The sequence below is a fragment of the Patella vulgata genome, chromosome 4 (genome assembly GCF_932274485.2).
Source record: "Patella vulgata chromosome 4, xgPatVulg1.2, whole genome shotgun sequence".
NCBI classification, from domain to species: domain Eukaryota; kingdom Metazoa; phylum Mollusca; class Gastropoda; family Patellidae; genus Patella; species Patella vulgata.
The window spans coordinates 29,775,270-29,787,837 of record NC_065882.2 but is presented as its reverse complement, the minus strand read 5'-3'; the positions used below and the strand labels follow the sequence as shown (position 1 = coordinate 29,787,837).

General features: G+C 35.6%; 1 protein-coding gene across 1 annotated transcript in view; it reads right to left on the bottom strand.

The window, feature by feature from the left end:
* LOC130012428 (mucin-5AC-like) overlaps nucleotides 1-12,568 on the bottom strand; it is a 539,248-nt gene that overhangs the window by 461,153 nt on the left and 65,527 nt on the right. The window contains exons 5-6 of the mRNA XM_056100369.1: nucleotides 10,500-10,560; nucleotides 5,505-5,586 (exon numbers count right to left, since the gene is read on the bottom strand). The gene's annotated coding sequence lies outside the window, so the exon portion shown is untranslated. The remainder of the gene's footprint in view (nucleotides 1-5,504; nucleotides 5,587-10,499; nucleotides 10,561-12,568) is intronic.

Below are 12,568 nucleotides of genomic sequence, written 5' to 3'. Positions count from 1 at the left end.
CCAAGTTGCAAGTTAGCATTTGGAGATTTTAGAAGATGTATTGTCTGAGAACTGAGATTTCTACTGGTAGTTCAGGTCTTTACAATATTTTTTTAAAAATATAATATGTGATTTAATTATATTCATTTAATTTTATTTTCTTAAAGTATGGTGACAGTCGTGGTGTTGTCGGTTGCGCTCCCGATAGTGGTTGTAGTTGTAGTGGAAGAGAGGGGTGGGGTGTAAATGTTATATATTATTTATATTCGTTGATTTTTGTCTTGGTGGCGGGCAATATTTTCCATTTCTTATGTTTATTACATTAAAATATATATTTCTTTGAGTTGAACGTAATTGAAATGGGGTTTAACGCCCGACTCAGCTAATGAAGACAGGCATACGCCATATTGTGTTCTTTGAGGGAATTTGTGCCGGGGACCAGTGCTACGGCCTACTCTTATATCAAATTCCAACTGCCAAGGATTCTTTTACGCCTCATCCAATGAGTATATGTTGCCCAAGGCCCTCTGTCCTGCACCAGTGACAAGGGGGAACCATGCCAGTGGATTTTCAGTATGATGTACAGGTAAAGGTCATCATCTACAAGTTTGTACCAAAAGACCTTCTAAAGAACTTTTTGGTGGGTCTTTCAGTATTTTGACCAGACTAATACTCAAATAGACTATCGCGAGACTAGATTCAAGCATATTACTGTATAGAAATCTTCCATGTGAGCAATTGCGGGAAATTTTGGTTTGTTTTCCGGACGCGGGACTTTGAAACATTTTGCGGAATTCTCATATATGCAATCTGCGCGAATCCTCCGAATCTTTATTAATAATAATGTCTAAAAAAAAACGTGTTTTTTGTGTTAATCTAAAACATTAAAATACAACAACAATGATAAAAATAAAACAATCAGATGGAATTTTTGGTAAACACTTAAATAAAATAAAACCATGTACGAACAATCCAAACCATTAGACAAAAATTGAAGTCCTAAAAAACGGTTTACAAAGTAGGCCCTAATAATATCCAGATAATGCCGTAGCCAAAATAAAATGATACGGCACCATGCCATTTCTTCATAATACAATTTGTAGTCTTTTGTCCATCACGTAACTAGTCACCGTAACTTGCAATTTTTTTTATTCATTCGTGGATGATAGACAAACGGTAGAATGATCACGTGACAATCGAAATGAAATTGCTATAAAATAAAATTCAGTATGACTAGGATATATCCTTCAATAATATTTTTAAAATTTAGCATCTGTCAGCATGTGTATAGTATAAAATAAAATAATCATAACAGTACACGCAAATTTTTACCTAATTCCAACGAAGATGTCACGTGTTATGGAATTCGACATTGAGATTCCGTCGAGAAAATATCCACTGTTTCTCTCTCCAAGTATTCGGTGTTCTATCAGGGGATTATATTCAATGAAGATTTAAATTTACCTAACAACTGACCAAGGAATTCATCAATGTATGATCCAGTTATATTTTTTTAAAATAATATCCAGAATTCACACGGACGGAGCGTGGAAGACGCACGATTCACAAACCATGCCGAGGTCGTGGCTTATTAATTATTTTACTGAACATATTTAATATTATGAATAATTACTGTATACCAGAAGCCATGTCATTGTCCTAAAAAAGTTTGATAAATACTTTGTCCGCACAAACGACGGTACGAAAAAAACATGTGGCCGACCTTGACAGTGACAAAAATAGAATTGGAATGACCCAGTTTAACCCCTGTCGGGAATCAAATCGCTGCTCGAAAGGATAAAATCGTGGAACCCAAACTATTTCGTTTCAAGGTTGGCATGCTAAATATTTTTTAAGAAGGATTAAAATAAATAATTAGGAAACAAATAAATTTTCATCGTAACTGAAATATGCATATATACTCTACTTCTAAAAGCAGTCACCGTGTCGTGATCGGGGAATTTTGCACAAAATTTATTATATAAATACATAACAAAAATACAACGGCCAGCCAGAAACTCATCAAAATTATAAGTTAGAAGTAAACAGTAAAACAACAAGCGGTTGCCATGCAAGATACGCCCACATTTTGTAAGAGATGGACAGAGAACAAGCTCAAAAAAAGAAGTGATTTTTTCGTACAATCAAGGGCCATAAATCAGGAAGTTACAATCCGATATGCATGAATATTGAAAGGAACCAAGATCTTTGGGTTATAAACATGTATTTCAAGTTACATCAAAATCGGATCAAAATTGTTTCCACTCTCTAGAGGGTCCAAAACCTTGATATACAATATATTTACAATATTTGCGTATGAGGGGCAGCCATTTTGTCCGGCAGTTTTGGTCCGATTTGTACCAAATTCAGACTCAACCATCATAAGGGTTTGACAGGGATATATTCAAACGTTTTTTAAAATCGGATAAAAATTGTGACATCTAGATGGATCACATCCTAAAAACGCGACTTTTCGTACAATCAAGGGCCATAATTCAGGAAGTTATGATCCAAAATGTGCGTATATCGAAAGGAACCAAGATCTTTGGGTTATAAATATGTATTTCAAGTTTCATCAAAATCGGATCAAAACTGTGACCTCTATAGGGTCCACAGCCATATTTTTACGCTATTTGAAAACGAACGGCGGCCATTTTGTCTGTCAATTTTGGGCCAATTTTCACGAAATTCGAACTCAGTCGTCCTTAGGGTGTAACGGTGACATAATAATATGTTTTTTTAAATAGGATAAAAATTATGACCTTTAGGGTCCACAAGCTAAAAACGCGATTTTTCGCACAATCAGGGACCATAATTCATGAAGTTAAGGTCCGCTAGGAGCGAATATCGAAAGGAACCGAGAACTTTGGGTTATAAAATTACATTTCAAGTTTCAACAAAATCGGATAAAAATTGTGATCTCTATAGGGTCCACAACCTTGATATACCATATTTTTACGCTATTTGAGAACGAACGGCGGCCATTTTGTCTGTACATTTTGGGCCGATTTTCATGAAATTCGACCTCAGCAGTTTTTAGGGTGTAACGGTGATATAATAATACGTTTTTTTAAATCGGATAAAAATTATGACCTCTATTGGTTCCACAAGCTAAAAACGTGATTTTTCGTACAATCAGGGACAATAATTCAGGAAGTTACGGTCCGATATGCGCGAATAATGAAATGAACCGAGATCTTTGGGTTATAAACTTACATATCAAGTTTCAACAAAATCGGATAAAAATTGTGACCTCTATAGGGTCCACAACCTTGATATACCACATTTTTACGCTATTTGAGAATGTACGGCGGCCATTTTGTCTGTCAATTTTGGGCCGATTTTCACGAAATTCGAACTCAGTCATCCTTAGGGTGTAACAGTGACATAATAATATGTTTTTTTAAATCGGATAAAAATTATGACCTCTATAGGGTCCACAAGCTAAAAAGGCGATTTTTCGTACAATCAGGGGCCATAATTCAGGAAGTTACAGTCCGATATGCGCGAATATCGAAATGAACCGAGATCTTTGGGTTATAAACTTACATATCAAGTTTCAACAAAATCGGATAAAAATTGTGACCTCTATAGGGTCCACAACCTTGATATACCATATTTTTACGCTATTTGAGAACGTACAGCGGCTATTTTTGTCTGTCAATTTTGGGCCGATTTTCACGAAATTCGAACTCAGTCGTCCTTAGGGTGTAACGGTGACATAATAATACGTTTTTTTAAATCAGATAAAAATAATGACCTCTATAGGGTCCACAAGCTAAAAACGTGATTTTTCGTACAATCAGGGGCCATAATTCAGGAAGTTACGGTCCGATATGCGCGAATATCGAAAGGAACCGAGATCTTTGGGTTATAAACTTACATTTCAAGTTTCAACAAAATTGGATAAAAATTGTGACCTCTATAGGGTCCACAACCTTGATATACCATATTTTTACGCTATTTGAGAACGAACGGCAGCCATTTTGTCTGTCAATTTTGGGCCGATTTTCACGAAATTTGAACTCAGTCGTCCTTAGGGTGTAACGGTGATATAATAATACGGTTTTTTAAATCGGATAAAAATTATGACCTCTATAGGGTCCACAAGCTAAAAACGCGATTTTTCGTACAATCAGGGGACATAATTCAGGAAGTTACAGTCCGATATGCACGAATATCGAAAGGAACTGAGATTTTTGGGTTATAAACTTACATTTCAAGTTTCAACAAAATCGGATAAAAATTGTGACCTCTACAGGGTCCAAAAGCTAAAAACGTGATTTTACGTACAAACAGGGGCCATAATCCATGAAGTTTCGATCCGATACATGCCAATATCGTAAAAATCGGACAAGAATTGTGACCTGTAGAGAGTCCACAAACAAATTGTGGACGGACGGACGGAAAAGATCGGGAGAAAGGTCCTGAATCCATTTGTCTCACGGAAAACACTGGTTAGTTGATATGTCTGTGTACTTGGCGTTTAGGAATTAAATTAGTTTGAATTGATATTACGCAAAATTATTTTCTTAAAATGAAATTGCTGATCTTTGTAAGCTGAAAAGTAGCCGGAAATTGGTCTAATGTAAACGGCGAAATTTGCGGTTGCCGGCTTCTTATGACATCCTTGGCCATAACTCTGGTAGTAATTATCGGAAATCTTTGAAAATCACTTGGCTTCTTCATCTCACAACCTTAATTACCCTGTATAAATCTGATGTCTATCGAATATTAACTTCAGCCTGGAGCGTCCACAAGATATTCCAAAGTGATCAAGGGCAATAACTCTGGCAGTAATTATCAGAAATCGGTGAAAATCAATAGGCTATCTCACATTTTTCAATTTCGAATATTTGTCTGTGACTTCTATCGATCGAAGAATGGAAAATGCGTTGTTTATAAGACAATTTTTGTTATTTTTCAAAATATAAGTTTCATTCCGAGTTATCGCCCTTTACTTTTTTAATTTTCGGCCCATTTTCTAACCCTTATATTTTTTTACTTGATAAACTATATTTGAAATTTGTGCGCAGACCGGAAGTGGCCGAATTTTGAACGGTGGCGAGAAATTAAAAATTGGGTGTGCTTTCGTCAATTCTTTACCTATTTTCAATCAAATGACATTTTCGAAAACCCTCAATCATTTCCAAGACAATGCCTATCTCACATTTTTCAATTTCGAATATTCGACTTAACTTCTATCGTTCGAAAATTGAAAACACGTTGTTTATGAGACAATTTCTGTTATTTTTCAAAATTTGTAAATTTGTCCTACATTTTTGGATAAATTATGGCAACCATAGTCCTACCTAAAACCTGATCAGTTGTTTGTAAATACTAAATATTAAAGGATGATAAAAACAATAAATTACTGAAATTTTATTGCAATATTTGTTTCCAGGGATATCACCCAGCTCTACAAATAATTATTTGACATATATAGTCATTACTTTCAAACATGCAATAATAAATTGTTTAATTTCAAAATCAATATGAGTAGAAGAAAATAAAAGACAACTTACTTCCTGATCGGCCATTAACAGTATTACGGTTGGTAGATTCTATAGAGAGTTCTTTACCTATCTTGGTCAGATTATCATAGGACTGGAATAAATTTGAATTAGAAAAATAAAACTAACAAATATAAAATAATACAACATACACACACCATTGATTTATTCACAAACTTTTTTAAGCAAACCAATGGTCATATCCCCGACGTAATTAAATATAGTACTGAAGCAAAGGTAATAGATGACACATATTAATTACTGTATGAACCGTGGTAAATTTTAAACAGATTTCTTTGATTCTGAACAAACCACTGAATAATTGTTATTAAAAACTTGCCTATGTGTTTGAAATCACCTCCAGTTGAATAAAATCTATTGCACAATTAAATATCCCAACGAAAAAAAAAGTTCTCTCTTGAAAAGTCAATGTTTTTGCTTGTATTTTCGACCGTGACAATCACAACATAACACATGTCACGTGATGAGCTAAACCATCATAATTTGTTGAAGAGGGGTAGAGGTAGACACATTTGACAATAACATGTGTTGTAATCAAAACAGCGCACGACCGTTTCTATTATTTGAGTTTGGGCAACAAAAATAGCAACTGAAGACAATAACATTAATTTGAAAACAATTGATTGTCAAACTACTAAATGTTCTGCGACATCACGTGCAGAATCCCTTCACACAGGCATCTGAGACAGCACGCCTGACAGTGGGAACACACGGAAGACCCATCAGTACCGATACAGTGTGCCAACGTCTCACCAGAGAGAACATCCATTGCCGCAGACCTTACCGTGGACCGATCCTCTCACCTCACCATCGACGTGAACGTCTAGAGTTTGCCAAACAACACCAGAACTGGCGACATAGGCAATGGAGAACTGTTCTGTTCACAGATGAGAGTCGGTATTGCGTATCAACTGCAGATGGCAGGACCAGAGAATATGGCGTTGACATGGCCAGCGTTATTCTGACCAATGTGTCATGGAACGAGACTCAAGTGGAGTTCCAATCATAATGGTTTGGGGTGGAATCGGCCTGAACCAGAGAGTGGGTCCTGTGGTGTTCCAAAATCTTGGTTCAGGGAGAGGAGGCGGCATCACAGCAGTGTGCTACATCGATCAAGCTCTCAGACCCCACGTCATACCACATTTCGCACGTTATCGAAACAGTGTTTTCCAGCATGACAACACCCGTGCCCACACCGCCACAGTTACTTAGGACTTTCTACGGCAGAACGGTGTCAACGTTATGCACTGGCCAGCCCTTAGTCGAGACTTAAACATGATTGAACATCTTTGAGATGAAATTCAGAGGAGACTTAATAACGTCATACCGAGAGCAAATACAGACGATGGATTGCACCATGCTTTTCTGAGTGTGGTTCCAGGTGCCAATGACGTTCATCAATCGTTTGGTCGCTCCATGTGCAGATGCTGCGCTGCTGTTATTGACACTCGCGGTGGACACACCCGATACTGATGTATAGACTGTGTACAGACTCTAAACCTTCTTGTAATGTCTTGGAATTGTGATGAATTAATCACTGATGTGTCAACATAATGTTCACAAAAAATTGCTTTGATCCATTTAGTAAGTCGTTTTCTAGAATGATTTGATTAAAGTGCCTCTCTGATTTTGAAATCGTACTGACGTTTTGGGTTTTTTTCTGTTTAGTATATAGTTAATAACTGGGAGTACAATGGTATGGATACATTGCCCTGTGAATTTCAAAACAAAGCCGTGATTTTGGAAATTAATTGTGTTACCAAGACGCACGATTATAAAATTCTAAACAGTTTTTGCACAACGGAAATAATATTCGAAGAGAAATAGAAAGAAATGGAACTATCTGCCGATAATTAAACAAGGGTTCAATTTAGTCTAAAACCAATGAGTAGCAAATTTTTGTGACAGATTCACATTTTGGCTAATCAATTATGATTGTGGGATGTGAAAACAAGCCGGGGCTTATATAAATTCATCTCCCGAGGACTTATTTACAATAAAATATAAATACTTTGTATAAGATTGTAATCATAAATAACAAACTGGTATAAAATTACAAGGTAAAGGTGTTTACTCTCATTTAATTAATCAAAACGTTATATCGGATATAGTATAAATCAGTTAAATTACCGAATGTAGTAGAAACGTAGTGGGGTTAGCGAAATGATTATCTGATGTTCATAGCACTGAAAGGGTATGCGAAACAATGGTTGTGGTAGTAGGAGAAAGAAAATATTATTGCGATCGGAGGCATCTGGCGTGCGACGGTGTTACATGGTTAGCCCTGTGTGACCTGTTTGAAAATGGGCGTCAGCTTGTCTATAGAGATTTACAGTCAGGTACCTTTTGGCGCCAGTGAGAAGTCTCACGAGATTATCGTCGTGCAACATTACTTTGCAGGGTTGACTTTTCTGCTTGTGACGTCTACAGGTGGAAGTTAATTCATTTGTGATTTAAAGAAGATACATTACCTGGGATGTGTGTGACTTGTCTACGTTATCACCTCAGGTGGAACTGGACTAAACTCCAGGAATGAACGAACGAATGGGATGTATAATTTCCCCGGACGTGATTTACCGATTTATGATGTATTTGTCAATGGCGGAATTACTATTTTGAATGGATATAATGGATAATAATACTACGACCACGGTAAGGCGAGCATCTATGGGTGTGCTTTTTTCATATTCACCATTTTTATTCGCACTTCATATGCAAATAATCTTAATCAAAATGAACCGATCGGATAAACGACTCGGGGGGGAAAATAAACGATTCATCTAATAGTTAAACATAGTAGATAAATTAACAGGTGTTGATTTTTAAACGCATCTCGGAAAATTGGACTGCTTGTCTAATAAATAAACGCATTAGATAAGTCAACGCTTCGGCCATTTCTAAACCCCTCTCGAAGAAAAAAAAACGGTGTACCATTAAATTAAATCATAGTACTAATTAAACGATTTTTGTAATTTCCAAACGATTTTTATCAATATCAAACGATGTTTTGAAATTAAACTATATGCATAGTTTTTAGCGCTATAAACCCCATATTAAACGATACAAGGATTACAGTGTCGAAGATTTCAACTATATATTTTTGTTTTCGACACAATAAAGCAAAGAAAACGACCATTCCCATCATATATCCAAAGAAAGCCAAAAATGTTAAAATGCTGATAGCAATGAAGTGACCGTCACTTGGGTGATATTTCTTTTTAAAAGTTATATTTATATTTACTTTGAACACTGCTACCAACGTGGGGGACTATATTTGTGTTCTATTTTTAACAAAGATAGTTGCCAGGCAACGAAACGTACGCCCACAGCAGCTAAGTCGTCCGGGCAGTCAACAAGAGTTGTCGCATATTTATACTTTTTTTGGTACCGGGTAATGAAACATTTATAATACACTAAAATCTGATTAAGAGTAACAACTCATGAAGTAATTATCAGAAAACCATTAGAATTTGTTTGGTTTTTATAAAGTTCTGCCCCATGCTAATGTTTAGTATACAAAACTTTTAATATCATGGATTTAAAACATATGCCCACAGCAGCTAAGTCATCCGGGCAGTCAACAAGAGTTGTCGCATATTTTTTTTTTTTTTGGTAATGAAACATTTATAATACACTAAAATCTGATTAAGAGCAACAACTCACGAAGTAATTATCAGAAAAGTATTAGAATTTGTTTGGTTTTTATAAAGTTCTGCCCCATACTAACGCTTTGTATACAAAGCTTTTAATATCATGGATTTAACTGTTCAAGTCATAAAAATTCATTGAAAATCAATATACTTGTTCTTCTCAAGATCTTAAACTCTGTGTATCAATCTGAAGTCAATCGGATGATAATTTTAGCCTTTAGAGCGTCACAAGATTTTGCAAAGTGATCAAGGGCCATACCTTTGGCAGTAATTATCGGAAATCGTTGAAAATCAATAGGAATCTTCGTCTCATGACCTCAAACACTGTGTATAAATTTGAAGTGATTATCCGAAATCGTTGAAAATCAATAGGCTTCTTCATCTCATGACCTTAAACACTGTGTATAAATTTGAAAGTCAATCGGATATTAACTTTGGCCTCTAGAGCGTCCACAAGATTTTTCAAAGTGATCAAGGGCCATAACTCTGGCAGCAAATATCGGAAATCGCTGAAAATCAATAGGCTTCTTTGTCTCATGACCTTAAACACTGTGTATTAATTTAAAGTCAATCGAATATTAACTTTGGCCCCTAGAGCGTCCACAAGATTTTTTGAAGTGATCAAGCGCCATAACTCTGGCAGTAATTATCGGAAATCGCTGAAAATCAATAGGCTTCTTCGTCTCATGACCTTAAACACTGTGTATAAATTTAAGGTCAATTGGATATTAACTTTGGCCTCTAGAGCGTCCACAAAAATTTTCAAAGTGACCAAGGGCCATAACTCCGGCAGTAATTATCGGAAATCGCTGAAAATCAATAAGCTTCTTCGTCTCAAGACCTTGAACACTGTGTATAAATTTAAAGTCAATCAGATATTAACTTTAGCCTCTAGAGCGTCCACAAGCAATTGTGGACGCCGGACGGACGGGGGCGACGACAATATACGACCACATTTCAATGTGGGCGTATAAAAATTATTAGGGGATACTTAATTGTTCACTTTATTTTACCATTATGACAGAGAAAAGTCATAATGTTAGTGGAACTGACTTTTCAATGTTATTTATAGTAATATAATTTCTACTTTGTACAATTGAAATTTATATCATTGGAAAGAACACGACAATCTGTACATTTTTATAACAGAGTATTTCTATGTATAGAAAATATATTTTTTAGTTATTTGCAATTTTGTAGAGGGTATTAGGATTAACAATAATTCACTGATTGGCTTAGGGAGATGGGCCCTGCTGATTTAATTAGCTTAGGGGTAGGGTAGCTAATCTTTTAATTGGCTCAGGGTTAAATGGGTTAATAAAATATTTACTTTTACCTTAGTCTTACCATCACTAAACATTTCAGGCATAACATCTCCCATTAAATACTGAGATACACTAAAAAAAAAAATAACATTCTATAATATTACATTACACCAATAAGCGGTTTCCATGCAAGTGATTTTCCAAGAGATGAACGGGCAACAGGGACAAACGGTTGCCATGCAAGGTACGCGCACATTTTACTAGAGATGGATAGAGAACAGGGCAAATCAATAGAGCTCATGCTCTCATTGTCCCAATGTTTCACATCTAATTTGGAACCAGCGGCTGCCAGGCAGGATACACCCACATTTTGCATAAGATGGATAGAGAACAAGCTAAAAAGAAACAGGATTTTTTGTACAATCAGGGGCAATAATCCAGAAAGTTACGGTCTGAAATGCCCAAATATCAAAAGTGACTGAGATCTTTGGGGTATAAACCAATGTTTTAAGTTTCAACAAAATCGGATAAAAATTGTGACTTCTAGAGGGTCCACATCCTTTGTAGCATACTTTTACACAATTTGCGTACAAAGTGCGGTCATTTTGTCAGGCAGTTTCATTTCGATTTTCCCGAAATTCGAATTCAACCTTCATTATGGTAACATATTTAAACGTTTTTTAAAATCGGAAAAAAAACACCATTATGACCTCGAGAGAATCCTCATGCTAAAAATGCGATTTTTCGAACAATCAGAACCCATAATCCAGGAAGTTAAGGTGTAACGTTTTTTTTAAATTAAATAATAATTGTGACCTCTAGAGGGACCACATTCAAGAGCCATAATTCAGGAAGATACAATCCAATTCGCACAATCCAATGCGCACAAATATCGAAAGGAACCAAGATCTTTGGGTTATAAACATGTATTTCATATTTCATCAAAATCGGATCAAAATTGTGGCCTCTAGAGGGTCCACAACCTTGATTTACCAATGTTTACACTATTTGCATACGAGGGGCGGCCATTTTGTCAAAATTGTGGCCTCTAGAGGGTCTACAACCTTGATTTACCAATGTTTACACTATTTGTATACAAGGGGCGGCCAATTTGTCTAACAGTTTTGACCGATTTTCACGAAAATCGAAGTCAACAAACATTATGGTGTAACGGATATATATTTGAACGTTTTTTTAAATCAAATAATAATTTTGACTTCTAGGGGGACCATAAGCTAAAAACACGATTTTTCGTACAACCAGAGGCCATAATTCAGGAAGTTACAAATTGATATGCGCGAATATTGAAAGGAACCAAGATATTTGGGTTATAAAGTTGCATTTCAAGTTTTATCAAAATCGGATCAAAATTGTGGCCTCTAGAGGGTCCACAACTTTGATATATATTCCTTGGGAGGCATTTAGCAATTGATTTATGATATAATACTAGAACACGCATTATGGATACAATCACTTGGTTTATTGTATTGCAACGTTTCAACTAGATTTCACAAGTCGTTTTCAAGCAAATACCCCATGTACAAATGAGACATATCATGGATGAAATATATATGTACAATCAGCGATATCACTAATTAATGAGCTATATAGACAGGTGACAAAGATAACTTTAATGTTTTTATAAGAATATAAGTCTACTTGGAGTAAGTTTTTTGTTGTTATTGTAATGATATAAGAACGCTAGGTTAACTCAGAGTGACATTATAATCATTATAATCATATCATATTAGGTTTAGTAATAAAGTTTTAAACAATTTAACCGCCCAGTAATTTGAATATGTGGTGTCTTAATTTTTGGAAAATTTACTATTTGATTCCATTTATGGTTTAGTAAGTTTAATAATATAAAGGTTACCAATCATAACTTTGATATACCAGATATTTACACTATTTGGGTACGAGGGGCGGCCGTTTTGTCTGGCAATTTTAGTCCGATTTTCATGGAACTCAACCTCAGACAAAATTACGGTGTAATGGTGATATATTCAAACGTTTTTTTTTAAATCGGATAATAACTGTGACCTAAAAACGCAATTTTTCATACAATCAGGGGCCATAATTCAGGAAGTTATGATTCGATATGCACGAAAACAGAAAGGAACCAAGATATTTGGGTGAT